Source organism: Pelophylax lessonae (assembly GCF_965119305.1).
Source record: "Pelophylax lessonae genome assembly, chromosome: 4".
Classification (NCBI taxonomy): Eukaryota; Metazoa; Chordata; class Amphibia; order Anura; family Ranidae; genus Pelophylax; species Pelophylax lessonae.
The window spans coordinates 381656308-381677817 of record NC_138771.1 but is presented as its reverse complement, the minus strand read 5'-3'; the positions used below and the strand labels follow the sequence as shown (position 1 = coordinate 381677817).

General features: G+C 42.5%; 1 protein-coding gene across 1 annotated transcript in view; it reads left to right on the top strand.

Moving 5' to 3' along the window:
* Positions 1 to 502: 502 nt before the first annotated feature.
* KCNMB1 (potassium calcium-activated channel subfamily M regulatory beta subunit 1) overlaps positions 503 to 21510 on the top strand; it is a 101047-nt gene continuing 80039 nt past the window's right edge. Inside the window, exon 1 of the mRNA XM_082255329.1 lies at positions 503 to 621. The gene's annotated coding sequence lies outside the window, so the exon portion shown is untranslated. The remainder of the gene's footprint in view (positions 622 to 21510) is intronic.

Below are 21510 nucleotides of genomic sequence, written 5' to 3'. Positions count from 1 at the left end.
ACTTCTACTTGTTAACAGTGCTAGAATCTCAGTTACCAATGAAATCAACACTGCTTGAAGGTCCTTCAGACCTTATTACTTTTATCAACACCTGTGCTGATAACAGCATAAGGTTAGACCTCTAACGTTTCTTTCCTGCTTACTGATTCCTCTGTACTCTTGCAAATACTCAACGTTTGTGCTTGTTCCCCATACATCACACCAGGAAAAATATAGGAAGAGCAAGGCTAACTGTCTTAAGTCTTTTTTTTTTTTGCAGGTTGTTCAGAAGTGTATGACCTTATTAAATTAAATCACTGTACTTCTAGCTTTTTAATGCATTTAGATATTTTGCCTAGATTACCTACCTAAAAAAAATCTATTTGTGTGATGGTTTTAATGGCAGTTTAATTGTTTAATATCTTAAACAGACCTTTAAGGAAATTCATTGGATTCATACCTTACCATTTATGGCCACACACAGTGTATTTGCTGTGATTAATAGAAGCACAGTGAAGTCAGTCTGAATTTGGAATACCAAGTGCACTGCTCTACTCTTTCATGGGATAGAATGCTTTTTTTCTGGGATGCGAGTAGAAAGTGACAAATATCTAAGACAAAAAGAAGGAATTACTCCATACTGTAAGTATACTTTTAATAAATTATGCATATATTATAACTTTTTAACAAGAATTATTAATGTCATACTTGTATTTACTAAAGTATTTTGTGTGCAAAAAAATTTGAAGTTCAAAGAATATTTAATGCAGTCATTTCTGCTCTGTGTTACAAAACATATAGAGTTATTTAATGAGGCAGCTCAATGTTCAGTGATAATCTATAGCCCATACATTTCAGTTCTATGTCAGCAGATTATTGGAAGATGAATATAAGGTGGTTACCATAAGTATCTAGCACCTTGTTGTTTGCTTTATAGTTGTTCTTCAATAAATTTGTCTAAAATTATTACTAAAAAGGTTATGAGATAAGGTATGCTAATGGATTTATGCAGCTAGGGGCCTTCCACCGCTTTATGGTAAGACCCTTTAACTGGAAATACCAACTGCAAAATATTCCATATTATTGATTTGTGTTTGTATTTGTGCCAGATAGCACTCAGCATAAAGATTGCAAATAATATGCCACATGTTGAGTAATAAAATAAATCTCATAAAAGAAGCACAACATAATTTAAGTAGATACAAATATCATGATTTTAATTACAAAACTAATTGTAAGTGTTATTATAATGTATGTATTTATTAGTTACACTAGAAAAACTGCCATGATCTCATACAATGCAACTCAAGAACATATATTTGAAAGTCTCCATGTTTTATGGTACTTCAGAATCACTAACTTGATTGTCAACTGTTAGATCATTTAACCATTATAGCAAAAATAATTTTAATAACTACATATTTTACACATACAGTTCCTATGCTCTCATAAACTAGGTTTGAGCATAGCAAATATGGTGAATTCTAGGCATGTTGGAGTCTACCAAGTTTAGATAAATTATATAGAAATGTGTATTACAATAAAATAATACGAGTTATTTTATATGCATGTACACTTTAATAAAACTTTTGAAAAATAAAAAGTTACCAGACTATGCACACTAAAGTGTTTCCATATTATAAAGAGAAAAACAAATTCTCAAAGTTCACAGCTCTTTTCCTGTAAGGGCTCTTTCACACAGGCGGACCGATCAGATCCGCCTGTCAGTTTTTTTGGCGGATCTGAACGGTCCCCCCATGCCATGCCATGTCTGCTGACATCTGATCCGATCCGTCAAATCTGGATGGATGGAAACCCTATTTTCCATCAGTCCAGAGGATCGGATCGGAGGAGAATGGACCGATGGTGCATTCCCATCCGATTCCCCCATAGAGATGCCTGGGGAACTGACAGCTGTGTCTCCGCACACAGTGGAGAACAGCTGTCATCCTCCTGCTCACCCGCTGAGATAAACGGAGTCCGTCCGACGGGCGGAGTGTGTGAAAGGGGCCTTACTTTCCATGACATCCAAATCTTGACAGCCTGCCAGCTCTTTAGACCCCGTTCACACTGGGGCGACGCTACTCGCCGGGGCGACCTCACAGGTCGCGGTGCGCAGCTCGCACCGCGACCTCTGAGCAGCCGGCACAGACTTCATAACATTGAAGTCAATGCAGGTCGCTCCGGGTCACCCCAAAGAAGCTCCGGACCCTTTTTCTAAGTCGGAGCGACTTGTGTCGCTCCTATTAGAACGTGTCCACAGCTTCTCTATGGCAGGCGACCTACGGCGACCTGTCAGGTGACCAGGTCGCCTGACAGGTCGCCCCAGTGTGAACGGGGTCTTAATGTAAACACACAACAGGTGTTTCTAAGGCCTCTTACATGCTGGCACTCCTGCATTTAGCTTTTAGGTCTCTTTCACACAGGGTGTATTACAGTGTATGCCTGTAAGAGGGCCATGTTTACTGGCACGGGTATGCACAGGTGTCCCATTCATGTCAATCGGGACACAGTGGTTGCACTGGAACAGCTGCTTCTCCCAATTTGATATCCATGTGGGTGCCCTGCACCAAATACAGACTTTGGGCTGTGCACCTGCACAGATGTCAAAATAGGAGCAGTGGCTGTGTCTGTGCAACCGCTGTGTCCCTATTGCCAGGAATGGGATTGCCTGCATGGGCATGCACAGAACACCTGTGCATCCTTGTGCGGGTATACATGGCCCTTGCATGGGTGTACATTGTATTATGCCTCGTGTGAACGAGGCCTAAATGTAGGAGGAGTTGTCTAGGAAGTATAAACAAAATTTATGCTTCACTGACCATTTTTTCCTGCGTTTAGATGTCCCTGCTTTAAAGCAGGTTTAGCTGCATTTACATCAATTTGGCTGTGTTTAGCTTTGCAAAACCAACACTAAACAGATAGTAGATAGAAAAAAGATAACACTATACTAGTGTATCTCCCTGCGCCTCGGAAAAGGTTTTGATTAAATATAAGATAAAGGTATAAAAATATGTGTGTAATTAGTGAGATATAAATATAAAAATAAGTAAATAATAAAGACTTTATTTATTGAATTTTACATTTATTTTATTCACATATATTGATCACCACCGGAAAAGACTTATTTATCTATTTATCAATTTCTTGGAACTTTTTATTAATTTTGATATGTTCAATTGATTTGTATTTTCACTTCTACTGTAAAGATAGGTTTTCAACATTGTTCACATACATTAAGATAATTTCTTTTGCTGCAAGCGCTGTATATAACCTAGGCTATTTTTCTATCATCTACTAAACAGATAGTGAATGCAAATTTTTATTGATTTCGTAAACATTCAAGCATTAAGCTTGTAAATGCTTCTGAATGTCTAGTGAACAAATATACATAACAAAAATTGAAATAAAATTTATTCAGCGCTCAATCACTCCCTAAACAAGAGGTAGCAGCTGAACACTTAATTAAGGTCAAACCAAACAAACCTTATTAACCACTCTACAACCGCTCACAGTAATACTACTGCGGCAGAGTGGTTCGTTATCGTCCAGCCACGTAGTATTAACGTGACTGGACACTCCCCCTTCTGGGCGGCGCTTGCGCGCCGCCGGAGGCTCGCTCCCGCTGTTTTCATTCACATCGGGAGTCGGGCCAGGGGAGGAGCAGCGGCGATCGCCGCTGCTCTTACCCGATCGTCGGGGATCGAGTCTGGAGATCCGCCCGCTGTGTGTAAACACAGCGGGCGGATCTCCATAGTGACAGGGAGTGACAGATCGGACTGTTCAGCATAGCTGGACATCCGATCTGTCCTTCTGTCACACAGTCACCTCCCCCCCAACACGTCAGTAAGCACCAGGCATACATTAACCCCTCCCTCTCCAATAAAATTAACCCCTTCCCTGCCAGTGTCATTTTTACAGTAACAGTGCATATATATAGCACTGATTACTGCAGTAATGTCACTGGTACCCCCAAAAGTGTCAAAAATGTCAGTCAAGGGTCCGATCTGTCCGCCGCAATGTCGCAGTCCCGCAAAAAAAATCGCAGATCGCCGCCATTACGCGTTAAAAAAAAAACACCAAAAATGACAGAAATCTTTCCCTTTGTTAGTAAACGCAATAACTTTTGCGCAAACCAATCAAAATACGCTTATTGTGATTTTTTTTACCAAACATATGTAGCATAAAACAAATTGGCCAAAATTTTTTTAAAAAATTGGTTTTTACATCTTTTTTGGGGGGAATTTCATATAAAAAAATGTTAAAAATATTGTTATTTTTTCAAAATAAACGCTCTTTTTTTGTTTATAGCGCAAAAAGTAAAAATCGCACAGGTGATCAAATACCACCAAAAGAAAGCTCTGTTTGTGGGAAAAAAAGGACGTAAATTTCGTTTGGGTACGGCGTCGCACGACCGCGCAATTGTCAGTTGAAGTCGCACAGCGCCGAATCGCAAAAAGTGGCCTGGACGGAAGACAGCAAAATCCTCCGGTGGTAAAGTGGTTAAACAATATAAAACAGAAAATAGTGCAGCGCTTAAAATTATAAATATAAAAGTCCACAGTAGTCCAAAGGTAAAGATGTTAAAGTGAAGATGCCCTTAAAGTGAGGAAAGGAGTAAACAGGACACCAATTCTGTGAATCCTTCCACCAATGAGAATTACTGCCTCTCACCTCCAATCCCTGACCACCAAGGGTCATCTGGTAAAATGCTGATAAATCCTGAGCTTCCACACTTGACCACCAGGGGTCAGCAGCAAGACAAATAGAAAATAGCATATAACCTACACATCAATCCAGGACTTAACTCGGATGGATCGTCATACAAGGAGAAAAAATAAAAGGATCTAAGTGCTCTCTGTCATCCTTGGTAACTATTTTATTGGTAAAGATTAAAAGTACTCACAGACAAAGCACTGTCACAGTGCTTAATGCAGGCATAAAATGATATGACATCTCTCATGACCATGGGCGGCCGCGGGTAACGCCAAGCTCCTACCCCCGTACGCGTTACGTCACTGGGTGTGACTTCGTCAGCGGGGATGGAGCTGCGTCTCACCCCGCTCATTAAATATGCCGTAACCTAGCAACCTGACGCTAAGGCGGTACCAGGAAGTGAGAGACCGCACCGCTGAAGTCTCATTACATCGGGAACCCGCCCTATGTTTACATCCTGGGGAAACCTTTTAGATAAGCCTGCATTCAAATAGGGGAAACTATATTATATTAACCCCAAATAGATATAACAAGAGGAATTATAAAACATGATGCCTTTCTCCACAAAGAACCATCAGTTATCTCCTAAAAAGAATATAAAACCTTCAGTATTTATATTAAATAATGACGTGAACCGCGGCTGCCCATTTACACCAGAAAAGCATATAGATAAAACATCCCTAAAATACATGTTTTTAAAACCACTAAATTGCCCCAAATTTTATATGGAAATAATATTATAACCAGACAATAAATACATATAAAATCAAAAATTGGGAAATAAATAATAAATATAAAATAAATTGAATATCTATACCCACAAAGCTACCTATTAGAAATGAAACAGTTTAAATCAAAATCAACATTTAAACCCCCAGGTGACAAAACATGTGTGCAATAAATCCAATAGGATTTTCTCTGGCTTAGCTTGCGGATTAAATTTCCACCCCTCCAGTGGCGTTCCACCTTTTCCAAGCCCCAGAACTTTAAACCTGAGGGGTCACGTTGATGGCAATTTTTGAAATGTCTGGGAACACTGTGGTTGGTTTTACTCTGTCTTATTTTGCTTATGTGTTCCCCTCCTCGTACGTGGAGGGCCCTAGAGGTTCTCCCGATATATTGTAGCCCACATCCACACTGTAGCATGTATACCACACCGGTCGTGGAACAGGTAATGAAATCCTTTATGAGGTGTGTCTCCCCAGTAGCAGTGGCTAAAAATTCCTTCTTTTTCTTTAGGTTAGTTTTAGAATTTCTGCATGCAGCACACTTGCCACATGCGTAAAAACCTTTCAGGATAGGGAACAATCTCCTATCCACGGCTACTGGGGGATCAACAACCCCTGGTGCTACCCGATCCCGTAGTGAGGGGGCCTTCTTATATATAAATTTAGGTTGTGCCGGGAGAACAGGGCCCAAAATACGGTCATTCTTTAGTATGTTCCACTGTTTGACCATAATACTTTCAAATTTTTTGTATTGGACATTATAGTCCAATACTATACTGAATTCATTACTCACTGTGGTTTTGCGAACCCCAGTGAGAATCTCCTTTCTTTCAATAGAACCAACCCTTTCTATTTCCATATTATTGAGGGACGAATCGTAACCCCTATCAACAAATCTAGCTGCCAGCATCTGTGACTGTGAACGATAATCCGTAACCGAGGAGCAATAGAAGGACTTAGGATGCATTCCTTTACGGACCTCAACAGTTCTGCTTTGATGCTAGTGTGTATAAGGCCTGTTAGAAACCAACAAATTCGACTCCAGAACCTTTTTTGTGATCGTCGAGGTTCTTTAGGAATTAGTTACTTCACAGTACAGGCAGCTAGAGAGGTCAACGATGCCTGATTTAAAGCTTTTTAACTTCTTGTTAAGAATATGAATATCAAGACACACACTGCTCAAGAAAATTAAAGAACACTTTTTAATCAGAGTATAGCATCAAGTAAATTAAACTCCTGGGATATTGATGTAGTCAGTTATGTAGCAGAGGAACAAAGAACTGGAGCATAGATTATTGTGATTTTGTGGGATTTGTCATGTCCATATAGATAAACACAATACAAAAGAGAACAAGCCAATGGGCCTGGAAACCCCCTCATGGACTTGAATGTTTTATGTATTTTGTATACATGTTTAGTGTCTCTGTATCAGGGACACAAATCTGTATTGTGTACTTTTTAAACTACATGTCAACAAAAATCTATATGATTTTACGCAAGGTATTTGTCATTCAAGTCCATGAGGGGGTTTCCAGGCCCATTGGCTTGTTCTCTTTTGTATTATGTAGCAGAGGGGGTTGTTAATCAGTTTAAGCTGCTTTGTTGGTAATAAAATTAACAACAAGTGCACTAGATGGAATATAATGAGATAACCTCCAAAACAGGAATGGTTTTACAGGTGGAAGCCACTGATATTCACTTCTGTTACATGTGCTCATGGTGAACCTGACAATTCTGGTGATCAATGGCAAATGCCAGTTGAGCTCCATGGTGCTGGGCAGCGAGCTAAAGGCCCACTCAGGCCACCCTCATGAAGTCTTTTTCTGATTGTTTGGTCAGAGACATTCACACCAATGGCCTGCTGGAGGTAATTTTTTAGGACTCTGACAGTGCTTATCCTGTTCCACCTTGCACAAAGGTGCAGATACCGGTCCTGCTGATGGGTTAAGGACCTTATACGGCCCTGGTCCAGGTATCACTTCATGCTACCAGTAGTGACACTGACCCCAGCCAAATGCAAAACTAGTGAAAAACAGTCAGAAAAGATGAGTAGGAAAAAAAATGTCAGTGGACTCCACCTGTAAAACCCTTCCTGTTTTGGAGGTCGTCTCATTGTTGCCCATCTAGTGCACCTATTCATTTCATAAACACCAAAGCAGCTGAAACTGATTAACATACCCCTCTGCTACTTAACTGACTAGATTATATACAATACAATACAATACAATACAATATCCCAGGAGTTTAATTGACTTGATGCTGACTAGTTGCCCACCCCATTATTTTGTTCAGGTCCGCTTGTAAGGTTTCCACATCCTGCATAGAAGATATTGGCATGCTTAGTTTAGTATTATCCGCAAATCCTGAGATTGTACTCGATATCCCCTCCTCTGGATCATTTATGAATAAATTAAACAGGATTGGCCCCAGGACAGAACCCTGGGGGACCCCACTTTCCACACCCGCCCAATCCGAGTACTCCCCATTAATCACCACCCTTTGCACTCTCCCCTGGAGCCAGTTTTCTATCCAGGTACTCACCTTATGGTCCATACCTACCTTCCTTAGTTTGAACAGTAAGCGTTTGTGGGGAACGGTGTCAAAGGCCTTTGCATAGTCCAGATACACCACATCCACAGGCTTACCTTTATCTAGGTGGCAGCTCACTTCATCATAGAAGGTTAATAGATTGGTTTGGCAAGAACGAGTTTTCATGAATCCATGCTGATTACTACTAATAATACCATTTTCATTACTAAAGTCTTGTATGTGGTCCCTTAACATCCCCTCCAAAATCTTGCAGACTACTGATGTTAGGCTGACCGGCCTATAGTTACCCGGGATATATCTCGGCCCTTTTTTAAATATTGGTACCATGTTGGCTTTTTTTCCAATCAGCTGGCACCATACCCATCTGTAAACTATCCTTAAAAATCATGAATAATGGTCAATGGCAATCACCTGGCTGAGCTCTTTAAGAACCCTCGGGTGCAAGCCGAGTCCCGGTGATTTATTTATGTTAAGTTCCTCTAGTTTAGTTCTAAGTCTATCTTCTGTTAGCCATGGCGGTACTTCCTGAGGTGTATTATTTAGTTTGGCCTTACAAGCTGCGTTAGTGTAGCCCCCCGATTCTTTTGTGAAGACTGAAGAGAAGAAATTATTTAACACTACCGCCTTTTTCCTGTCCTCTGTGGCCAAATCTCCCTTGTCGTCTTTTATGGGGCCAATGTGTTCTGGCCTCGCTTTCTTACTATTTATATACTTAAATCATTTTTTGGGGTTCTTTTTACTCTCTTCCGTTATATGTCTATCGTGTTCTATTTTAGCCGCCCTGATTTCGTCTTTACTAGAGTTGAGCGGACACCTGGATGTCCGTGTTCGGCGGGTTCGGCCGAAACTTGAAAAAAAAATCCGGGTCCGTGACCCGGACTTTTTCCGAACTTTACCCGGACACCGAACCCCATTGAAGTCAATGGGGACCCGAACTTTCAGGCACTAAAATGGCTCTAAAAAAACATTGGAAAGGGCTAGAGTGCTGCAAATGGCAGCAAAATGTAGTTAAGAGCATGGCAGGTGCTCTGCAAACAAATGTGGATAGGGAAATAACTTAAAACAACAAAAAAAACCAGAAAAATAAAACTATTTTCTTCATCTGTGAAGGACGAGGCCCGTATGGAGTAGGAGGGAGGTTGAGGTGGCGGTGGATGTGGCGGTGTAGGTGGAAGCGGCGGTGGAGAGGGACGAGGTAGCCAATATTGCTTTTTTTTTTTGTCATTTTAAATTAGGGTACACCCCAAAAGAGTGAGAAAGATCAAAAATATAACAATGGCTGGGTAAGGTCGGTATCCATCTCTATTCTGCACAAGGTATGGAAAAGTCCTGTGGGATCCATGCCTGGTTCATTTTAATGAATGTGAGCTTGTCCACATTGTCTCTGGACAGGAAGCTGCGCTTGTCTGTGATAACGCCCCCAGCCGTGCTAAATACACGTTCAGATAATACACTGGCTGCAGGGCACGCCACCACCTCCAAGGCGTAAAGGGCAAGCTCAGGCCATGTTCCCAATTTGGAGACCCAGAAATTGAAGGGGGCAGACGCGTCATTCACTACATTTAGGCGTGTGCACACATACTGCTCCACCGTGTTGGTGAAATGTTGCCTCCTGCTAAGACTCATCTGGTCAGAGTTGTATCCCACTTAGTGCATGAGGACATAGTTGGCAAGGATTTCCCCAAGTTTTGGGAACTATGGGATCGCCCAGACTCAGGTACAGTAGCTTAATCAGAAGAGGAGCCAGAATCCATGGCCAGCACAGACAATGTAGGTACAGATGACCCCTCTCTGGAATCCCCAGGTTTTCCTTTCTCGGTTATGGCAGGAGAACTGGAGGAGACTGAGGAAGTACCCACAGTCAGTGAAAGTAGACTGCCTTCTGCTGACACTGAGGCTACATTAGAATTTACTGATCTTAATATGTACAAGGAAAACTTTGGTACTGAGCAGAGAAAAGACCCTACCCTTGCCAGGGCCTGGGAAATGTGGTAATGGTTAATGGTGTACCTATTGAACCGGAGGACAGGCTCTGTTTTCCTTATGTCAGTAGCAATGAGGATTTACTGTATCGAGTGTATAAAAGAATTATGAAATTCTTGAACAGTTGATGGTCCCTAAACCATACAGAAAGGTAATACTAGAACTTGCCCATGTATACCGGTTACATAGACACATGCTGGGAGACCATTTGGGCGTTGAGAAAACCATTGAGAGTGTTAAGCAGGTTTTACTGGCCTGGGGTCCAGAAAAACTTTGAGAATTGTTATCAATCCTGCCCTGTATGTCAAATGTCAGCACCCCTGCCCCAAAGTCCTTTAGTGTCATTACCCATTATTGAAATCCCCTTTGAGAGGATTGCCATGGACCTTGTGGGTCCACTGCCCAAGTCTGCCCGCGGCCATCAGCACATTCTTGTGATTATTAACTATGCTACCCGTTCCCCCGAGGCAGTCCCTTTACGCAACACATCTGCTAAAAACATTGCCAAGGAGTTGTTTATGATGGTAAGTCGTGTTGGGGTCCCTAGTGAGGTCCTTACATACCAAGGCACCCCGTGTATGTCACGAGCAACTAAAGGGCTGTGCAAAATCTTTAAGGTGACGCAGTTGCGAACCTCTGTGTACCACCCACCAAATGATGGCTTGGTAGAACGGTTTGATAAAACATTAACCACTTTAAGACCAGAAGATTTTGCTGCTTAATGACCAGGCCCTATTTTGTGATTCAGCACTGCATTATTTTAACGGACAATTGCGCGGTCGTGCGACACTGTACCCAAACAAAATTTACTTCCTTTTTTTTCCACTAATAGAGCTTTCTTTTGGTGGTATTTGATCACCTGTGCGATTTTTATTTTTTGTGCTATAAACCAAAAATAGCGACAATTGTGAAAAAAAAAAACAATATTTTTCACATTCTTTTATATGACATTCTCAAAAAAATTTAAAAATCAAAATTTTTTTAACATTTTAGGCCAATTTGTTTTCTGCTACATATTTTTGGTAAAAAAAATTGCAATAAGTGTATTTTGATTGGTTTGCACAAATTTTATTGCGTCTACTAACTACGGGAAAGATTTATGTAATTTTTATTGTTTTATTTTTTTACTGGTAATGGCAGCGATCTGCGATTTTTTGCGGGACTGCGACATTGCGGCGGACAGATTGGACTTTATGTGATTAGTTGGTGATCAAGGGGTTAAATGTAAGCCTAGGGGAGTGATTCTAACTGTGGGAGGGCTGGGCTTTTGAAATGATCATAGAGACATGCGATCCTATATAGCAGGATCGCATGGTCTCTGTGATCATCCGAGGGAGAAGGACGGACGGCTGTGTTTACATCAGCCGTCCGTCCTTCTCTGTCAGCAGGGAGAGATCGAGAGTGTCAGGTGGCAATCAGAGCCGCCTTACACACGCGCCAGCTTCCCTGCTGACAAGCGGGGGTGTTAGCGCACCGCAGGTAGCGCGCGCTCCCCCTAGCTCCTCCCAGGCGAGCGCCGTATATGCATGGGACTTTGCCTGGAAGAGCCAGCCTGCCGCAATACATCTGCGGCGGCTGGACTTCAAGTGGTTAAAGAGTATGTTGAAAAGGGTTGTTGGCAAGAATGGTGTGACGTGAGTCACTTTGGTTGGGGGGCTTGTGGAACCCTGATTACTTTAGGGGGGGTTGGGAGACTCCTTGTCCATCTTTCCTAGCCCTTCTTATGTGCAAGTCTCCCTGTGTCTATTAGGGGCACAGGGTGACCAAGAACCCCACTTGGGTCTGCACTAATCAGACTCGCTGTACAACCACACGGGACTCAGCATTTTGTGTTACCCCGGTTATCCTGGGTTCTATATGTGTGGTTTGTGTTGAAAGAGTGAGGGGCTCTTTCACTTGGGACAATGATATTTCTGAACAGTGTCCCTCAGGAAAAAAATGAAGATGAACGGTTTGTTTTTTCAGATTCCTAGAATATAGCAGGAGTGTCTCATAGACCCTTGCTAGATAGTGAGGTGGGGTGGGACTTGTTATTGTTAAGTACCTGTATTCCATTGTTCTATTGTTTCTGTCTGCCTTAAGATCAACCTATTATGGGATGTATATGTGTATGTGGATTGGCTGCTAAGGGGGGGGGGTTGTCCCAAAGTGTACTGTATATCTCTTTGTGCCTGTGTTTTAATAAACAGTTAATTCTGGTTGACTCCAAAACTTGTACTGTCGAGTTCTTTGGGTAACTATAGCCAGATTCACTGATCTCGTGTTCCAGAACTTTGGGAAGCAACTTCTTGGCCCGGTCGGGGTGTCCGTATTCCGTTACAAATGGGAAAAACTAGGACTTCTTACTTCCATACTTGATGTTTTCCATCAGGGAGGTTCCCCAGTCCTCTACGGGGGTACTCTACATTCAAGTTTTTCTCTGGGAGACACCCTTGGTGACTCTTAGACATAGCCAAGGAAACCTTGGAGGGGGAGCAGACACCCCACAAAATTGTAATTTAGCATAGTGATCAGATACAGGACAGAATTGTAGCGATAATGCCCATGGTAAAGAAACACTTAGTTCAGGCCCAAGAAGCCCAACAAAGGATATACAACACAGGGACCCGACTCCTTGTTTTCTCACCTGGTGAAAGGATCCTGGCTATGTGGCAGGGTCCCTTTGAAATAGTTGAAAGATTTGGGGAGATGAATTACAAGGTATATCAACTGGGTAAAAAAGAGCCAGAGCAGATATACCATGTGAACAACCTGTAAAAGCCCTGGAATGATAGGCTGGCATTAACTGCAAACTTTGCATCTGTAACTCCTGGGAGTACTGAGTCCCTTCTGGTCCCTGAAGTTACAATTCCAGACACACTGGGGTTAATTTACTATAGCACCTAGTCGGCAAATGGGCTCACTTACATGGATTACGACTACTTTTTGTCAGGGAAAGAATTTACTAAAGCACTCCGTCAACAAATAGTCACAATTCCAAATTTACTAATAGTCACAAAACTTAGTGACTGCACAGCAGTGAAAAACTGATGTTTCCTATACATATCTTGAACATTTTAAAGAACTGCTTTAAAAGAATTCTAAATGTGTCTGTAAAAAGTGATATATTAAAAAAAATCCAAACAGGCATTGACTTCTAGTTCAAATCTCTGAAACAGTAGTGACACAACTGGGCATGCCAAGACCAGAAAAATGACAAGTTGCCTTCCCTCGGTTGTGTTTTTTTTGGAGTGCTATAGTAAATACCAGTATTCGCATGTCTGGAAATGTTGTTCAAAGTGCGGGAACCTGTTTTTGCTAAAGCCCAATTTAGTAAACAGGCTAACATTTATATATACTGTATGTTTAACAGTATACACCAATACTTGTAACTATAGAACTTTTACTATGCACAGAAACACCAACAAAGATATTTTAAGAACTTTTACATTTCTTTTGTAATTTTATATTATCTGTGTGTTTTTTTTTTTGCTTCTTACACAATATTTATCTTTTCTCATTATTTAAATAATGCCAGTACCATATTTTATTATTATTATTATTATTTTATTTTTTTTGGAGCATACATTTTATGCAGTATATATACTGATGTATGTACTGCCATGTGCATTGAGCATGTCTTGTGTCTTTTAGACTTTAGATATATTACCTAAATTGTGGAAAAACTGCACTTGGTGCTCACCATTAGTGTTGAGTGAACACGGACTGTATTATTCGGGTCCGTACCGGATAATTGGATTTTTGCTACCCGAACATGGACCCGAAAACTTTACTGTATGTTCGGGTTTAAAATTCGTGTTCGGTAATTTTATTTCCTGTTTTGTATGTAATGGCGCGCTTTTAATGGCGGGCTTTTAACAGCCAATCAACAAGCGTTTAACTGCTGTGCCTTAAGCCATCCCAGCCATGCCTACTAATGTATTAGTAGCTGTGATTGAAGCATGTGACCCATGTCTTTATAAGCTCGAGAGACACAGCGCGGTGCGTCATTCTGCTGTAGTGTAGGGAGAGAGCACACATCATACGTGCTGGCTGCTGCTGATTAGGGACAGACAGGGAAGAATTGTGCCCGAAAAGAATGCAGGGACAGGTCGGAGTGAAGGCAGGGAAAGATATTTGAGCATTTTAGGGACAGGCTGGAGAGATTAGGCAGGGACAGATAGGAGACACAGGACAGTGTGTTGGGGGTGGTGCAGTGAGCAATCTTTTTGCCCTCACTTGAGCCCACTGAGGAGGAGGGAGAAAAAAATATATTTTTATCAGTCTGTTGTGTGCAGCGTTCAGCTATATTTTACTACAGCTAAGTTAAAGGGGAATTTTTTTTTTTTCCCTTCATAGCCTGCTGCTGAGCTGACCGTGACATAAAACATAAGACCCTGCTGTGTTCACATGTGCTATTGAAAAATCACCAATTTTATATACTTTTTTCTATTCCACTATTCAATATACACCCTTTTGGGTTAAAAAAAACTAAATTGTGGCATAGTCTGTACTAATCTGCTATTTAAAAATTACAAATTTAAAGGGGAATTTTTTTTTTTCCCTTCATAGCCTGCTGATGACCGTGACATAAAACATAAGACACTGCTGTGTTCACATGTGCTATTGAAAAATCACCAATTTTATATACTTTTTTCTATTCCGCTATTCAATCTATACCCTTTTGTTGTAAAAAAAATTAAATTGCGGCATAGTCTGTATCGGTGCGTGTGAGATACACCTTTCAAATTTTTTGGGCGCATCTTACACCGCCGAGGATTGCAGGGTGCTTCAGTTTGCCTCCTGTTCCGAACTCCTCCTACTCCTCTTCCTCATCCTCATCCTGCCTTTAGGGTACAAAACATTGTAATCGGGGCCTAGTCTGTGTTTGTACGTGTGAGATACACCTTTTTATATCATATTTTCTATTCCGCTATTCAATCTACACCCTTTTGGGGTAAAAAAATTAAATTGCGGCATAGTCTGTATCGGTACGTGTGAGATACACCTTTCCAATTTTTTGGGCGGATCTTACACCGCCGAGGATTGCAGGGTGCTTCAGTTTGCCTCCTGTTCCGAACTCCTCCTACTCCTCATCCTCATCCTGCCTTTAGGGTACAAAAAATTGTAATCGGGGCCTAGTCTGTGTTTGTACGTGTGAGATACACCTTTTTATATCATATTTTCTATTCTGCTATTCAATCTACACCCTTTTGAGGTAAAAAAAATTAAATTGCGGCATAGTCTGTATCGGTACGTGTGAGATACACCTTTCAATTTTTTTGGGCGCATCTTCCACCGCCGAGGATTGCAGGGTGCTTCAGTTTGCCTCCTGTTCCGAACTCCTCCTACTCCTCATCCTCATCCTGCCTTTAGGGCACAAAAAATTGTAATCGGGGCCTAGTCTGGGTTTGTACGTGTGAGATACACCTTTTTATATCATATTTTCTATTCCGCTATTCAATCTACACCCTTTTGGGGTAAAAAAAAAATTAAATTGCGGAATAGTCTGTACTAATCTGCTATTTAAAAATTACAAATTTAAAGGGGATTTTTTTTTTCCCTTCATAGCCTGCTGCTGACCGTGACATAAAACAAAAGACACTGCTGTGTTCACATGTGCTATTAAAAAATCACCAATTTTATATACTTTTTTCTATTCCGCTATTCAATATACACCCTTTTGGGGTGAAAAAAATTAAATTGCGGCATTGTCTGTATCGATACTTGTGAGATACACCTTTCAAAGTTTTTTGGGCGCATCTTCCACCGCCAAGGATTGCAGGGCGCTTCAGTTTGCCTCCTGTTCTGAACTCCTCCTACTCCTCTTCCTCATCCTCATCCTGCCTTTAGGGTACAAAACATTGTAATTGGGGCCTAGTCTGTGTTTGTACGTGTGAGATACACCGTTTTATAAAATCTTTTCTATTCCGCTATTCAATATACACCCTTTTGGGGTAAAACAAATTAAATTGCGGCATAGTCTGTGTTTGTACGTCTGAGATACACCTTTTTATATACTTTTTTCTATTCCGCTATTCAATCTACACCCTTTTGGGGTAAAAAAAATTAAATTGCGGCATAGTCTGAATCGGTACGTGTGAGATACACCTTTCAAATTTTTGGGGCGCATCTTCCACCGCCGAGGATTGCAGGGCGCTTCAGTTTGCCTTCTGTTCCTAACGCCTCCTACTCCTCTTCCTCATCCTCATACAGCCTTTAGGGTACAACAAATTGTAATCGGGGCCTAGTCTGGGTTTGTACGTGTGAGATACTCCTTTTTATATCATATTTTCTATTCCGCTATTCAATCGACACCCTTTTGGGGTAAAAAAGATTAAATTGCGGCATAGTCTGAATCGGTACGTGTGAGATACACCTTTCAATTTTTTTGGGCGCATCTTCCACCGCCGAGGATTGCAGGGTGCTTCAGTTTGCCTCCTGTTCCGAACTCCTCCTACTCCTCTTCCTCATCCTCATCCTGCCTTTAGGGTACAAAACATTGTAATCGGGGCCTAGTCTCTGTTTGTACGTGTGAGATACACCGTTTTATAAAATTTTTTCTATTCCGCTATTCAATATACACCCTTTTGGGGTGCAAAAAATTAAATTACGGCATAGTCTGTATCGGTACGTTTGAGATACACCTTTTAAATTTGTTTGGCGCATCTCCTTCCACCGCCAAGGATTGCAGGGCGCTTCAGTTTGCCTCCTGTTCCGAACTCCTCCTACTCCTCTTCCTCATCCTGCCTTTAGGGTACAAAAATTGTAATCAGGGTCTAGTCTGTGTTTGTACGTGTGAGATACACCGTTTTATAAAATTTTTTCTATTCCGCTATTCAATATACACCCATTTGGGGTGAAAAAAAATTAAATTACGGCATAGTCGGTATCGGTACGTGTGAGATACACCTTTTAAATTTGTTTGGCGCATCTCCTTCCACCGCCAAGGATTGCAGGGCGCTTCAGTTTGCCTCCTATTCCGAACTCCTCCTACTCCTCTTCCTCATCCTCATCCTGCCTTTAGGGTACAAAAAATTGTAATCGGGGCCTAGTCTGTGTTTGTACGTGTGAGATACACCGTTTTATAATTTTTTTTCTATTCCGCTATTCAATATACACCCTTTTGGGGGAAAAAAATTAAATTACGGCATAGTCTGTATTGGTACGTGTGAGATACACCGTTTAAATTTGTTTGGCGTATCTCCTTCCACCACCAAGGATTGCAGGGCGCTTCAGTTTGCCTCCTGTTCCGAACTCCTCCTACTCCTCTTCCTCATCCTCATCCTGCCTTTAGGGTACAAAAAATTGTAATCGGGGCCTAGTCTGTGTTTGTACGTGTAAGATACACCGTTTTATAGAAATTTTTCTATTCCGCTATTCAATATACACCCTTTTGGAGTGAAAAAAATTAAATTACGGCATAGTCTGTATCGGTACGTGTGAGGTACACCTTTTAAATTTGTTTGGCGCATCTCCTTCCACCGCCGAGGATTGCAGGGCGCTTCAGTTTACCTCCTGTTCCGAACTCCTCCTACTCTTCTTCCTCATCCTCACCCTCCCTTTAGGGTACAAAAAATTGTAATCGGGGCCTATTCTGTGTTTGTACGTGTGAGATACACCGTTTTATAAATTTTTTTCTATTCCGCTATTCAATATACACCCTTTTGGGGTGAAAAAAATTAAATTACAGCATAGTCTGTATCGGTACGTGTGAGATACACGTTTTAAATTTGTTTGGCGCATCTCCTTCCACCGCTGAGGATTGCAGGGCGCTTCAGTTTGCCTCCTGTTCAGAACTCCTCCTACTCCTCATCCTCATCCTGCCTTTAGGGTACAAAAAATTGTAATCGGGGCCTAGTCTGTGTTTGTACGTGTGAGACACACCGTTTTATATACTTTTTTCTATTCCGCTATTCAATATACACCCTTTTGGGGTGAAAAAAATTTAATTGCGGCATAGTCTGTATCGATACGTGTGAGATACACCTTTTAAATTTGTTTGGCGCATCTCCTTCCACCGCCGAGGATTGCAGGGCGCTTCAGTTTGCCTCCTGTTCCGAACTCCTCCTACTCCTCTTCCTCATCCTCATCCTGCCTTTAGGGTACAAAAAATTGTAATTGGGGCCTAGTCTGTGTTTGTACGTGTGAGATTCACCATTTTATATCCTTTTTTCTATTCCGCTATTCAATATACACCCTTTTGGGGTGAAAAAAATTAAATTACGGCATAGTCTGTATCGGTACGTTTGAGATACACCTTTTAAATTTGTTTGGCGCATCTCCTTCCACCGCCAAGGATTGCAGGGCGCTTCAGTTTGCCTCCTGTTCCGAACTCCTCCTACTCCTCTTCCTCATCCTGCCTTTAGGGTACAAAAAATTGTAATCGGGGCCTAGTCTGTGTTTGTACGTGTAAGATACACCGTTTTATAGAAATTTTTCTATTCCGCTATTCAATATACACCCTTTTGGAGTGAAAAAAATTAAATTACGGCATAGTCTGTATCGGTACGTGTGAGATACACCTTTTAAATTTGTTTGGCGCATCTCCTTCCACCGCCGAGGATTGCAGGGCGCTTCAGTTTACCTCCTGTTCCGAACTCCTCCTACTCTTCTTCCTCATCCTCACCCTCCCTTTAGGGTACAAAAAATTGTAATCGGGGCCTATTCTGTGTTTGTACGTGTGAGATACACCGTTTTATAATTTTTTTTTCTATTCCGCTATTCAATATACACCCTTTTGGGGTGAAAAAAATTAAATTACAGCATAGTCTGTATCGGTACGTGTGAGATACACGTTTTAAATTTGTTTGGCGCATCTCCTTCCACCGCTGAGGATTGCAGGGCGCTTCAGTTTGCCTCCTGTTCAGAACTCCTCCTACTCCTCATCCTCATCCTGCCTTTAGGGTACAAAAAATTGTAATCGGGGCCTAGTCTGTGTTTGTACGTGTGAGACACACCGTTTTATATACTTTTTTCTATTCCGCTATTCAATATACACCCTTTTGGGGTGAAAAAAATTTAATTGCGGCATAGTTTGTATCGATACGTGTGAGATACACCTTTTAAATTTGTTTGGCGCATCTCCTTCCACCGCCGAGGATTGCAGGGCGCTTCAGTTTGCCTCCTGTTCCGAACTCCTCCTACTCCTCTTCCTCATCCTCATCCTGCCTTTAGGGTACAAAAAATTGTATTTGGGGCCTAGTCTGTGTTTGTACGTGTGAGATTCACCATTTTATATCCTTTTTTTTATTCCGCTATTCAATATACACCCTTTTGGGGTGAAAAAAATTAAATTGCGGCATACTTTGCATATTTGACTGTGAGATACACCCGTTGTATTTGTATACTGTTTTTATATTCCGCTATTTAATAAACACCCTTTTGGGGTAAAAAAAAAATTAAATTGCGGCATACTTTGCATACTTGACTGTGAGATACACCCGTAGTATTTGTATACTGTTTTTCTATTCCGCTATTTAATAAACACTCTTTTGGGGTAAAAAAAATAAATTGCGGCATAGTTTGCATATTTGACTGTGAGATACACCCGTGCGATGCTGTTGTTGTTTTGTTCCGCTATTCAATAAACACCTTTCTAGGGCAAGATCATAAATTACAGAAATATGAGGAGACCGTCAAATAGGGGCCGTGGCCTGGGTCATGGTGCTGCTGGTAGAGCTCCTGTTGCAAGGAGAGGACGTGGTCGATCTGTGCCAGCTACACGCACAAGTGAGTAGGCAACAGAACCTGCAGCAGTATTTGGTAGGGCATCATGCGCCTCTACAAGTGTTGAGGCAAGAACAAGTAGAGGCAATAGTAGATTGGTTTGCTGCTGACAGTGCCTCCAGTTCCTTCACATTGTCTCCCACCCAGTCTACTGCAGAAAGGTCAGAGTTGGCACCTGCAGCCGAAGTCCAACTGTCTTTCACCTCACCCCCTTACAAATCAGGCAAGCAGTCTGAGCCCCAAGTCATGCAGCAGTCTCTTCTTCTTTTTGATGACTCTGTCAGCAGGGTTTCCCAGGGCCATCCACCTAGCCCTGCCCCAGAAGTGGAAGAGATTGAGTGTAGCGATGCCCAACCACTTATTTCTCAAGATGAGTACATGGAAGGACCATCGCAGCACGTCTCTGATGATGACGAAACGCAGGTGCCAATTGCTGCGGCACTCAGAATTGTGGAGACCGACAAGGAGGGCAGGGGTGAAGACTGGGTGGAAGATGATTTGGAGGACGATGAGGTCCTCGACCCCACATGGAATGAAGGTCATGCAGGTGACCTGAGTAGTTTGGAGGAAGAGGCGGTGGTCGCACAGAGCCACCAGCACAGCAGAAGAGGGAGCAGGGTGCAGAAGCGAAGCGGCCGTGCCCTAGACACTACGCCTGCTACTGCCCAACGCAGCAAGGGACCGAGCGCACCAAAGCCACTTTAAAGGAGTTCTCTAGCGTGGAAGTTCTTCAGACAATGTGCTGATGACAGGACACGAGTGGTTTGCACCCTGTGCAATCAGAGCCTGAAGCGAGGCATAAACCTTCTCAACCTGAGCACAACCTGCATGATCAGGCATCTAAGTGCAAAGCACGAGCTGCAGTGGAGTAGACACCTTCAAAACCAAGAAAGGTCTCTGGCTCATCCTGCTTCCTCTTCTGCTGCAGTCTCAGCCTCTTCATCCACCTCTGTAGTGATACCGGCACCTGCCGCCCCGCAAACAGACGATCTGTCAGCAACACCACCACCTGGGTCACCAACCATCTCCACAATGTCCCGTGGAAGCGTTCAGCTTTCTATCTCCCAAACACTTCAGAGGAAGAGGAAGTACCCCCCTACCCACCCGCGATCCCTGGCCCTGAATGCCAGCATTTCAAAATTCTTGGCCTTTGAAATGCTGTCATTCCGTCTGGTGGAGACGCACAGTTTTAACAGCCTTATGTCGGTGGCTGTCCCACAGTACGTTGTGCCCAGCTGCCACTACTTTTCCAGGCAAGCCATCCCTTCCCTGCACAACCAAGTGGGGGAAAAAATCAGGTGTGCACTGCGCAACGCCATCTGTGGCAAGGTCCACCTAACTACCAATACGTGGACCAGTAAGCACGGTCAGGGGCGTTATATCTCCCTAACGGCACACTGGGTAAATGCAGTGGCGGATGGGCCTGAGGCGGATAGCAATTTGGCGCATGTCCTTCCACCACCGAGGATTGCAGGGCGCTTCAGTTTGCCTCCTGTTCCTAACTCCTCCTACTCCGCTTCCTCATCCTCTACCACCTCCTCATCCGGTCAGCGTAACACCTTCACCATCAACTTCAGCACAGCCAGGGGTAAACTTGCCTGTTTGGGGGAAAAACCACACACCGCGCAGGAGTTGTGGAGGAGCATGGAACAGCAGACCGATGAGTGGTTGCTGCCAGCGAGCCTCAAGCCCGGCCTGGTGGTGTGCGATAACGGGCAAAATCTCATAGCAGCTCTGGGCCTAGCTGGTTTGACGCACATCCCTTGCCTGGCGCATGTGCTGAATTTGGTGGTGCAGAGGTTCCTTAAAAATTACTCCGATATGTCAGAGCTGCTGCAGAAAGTGC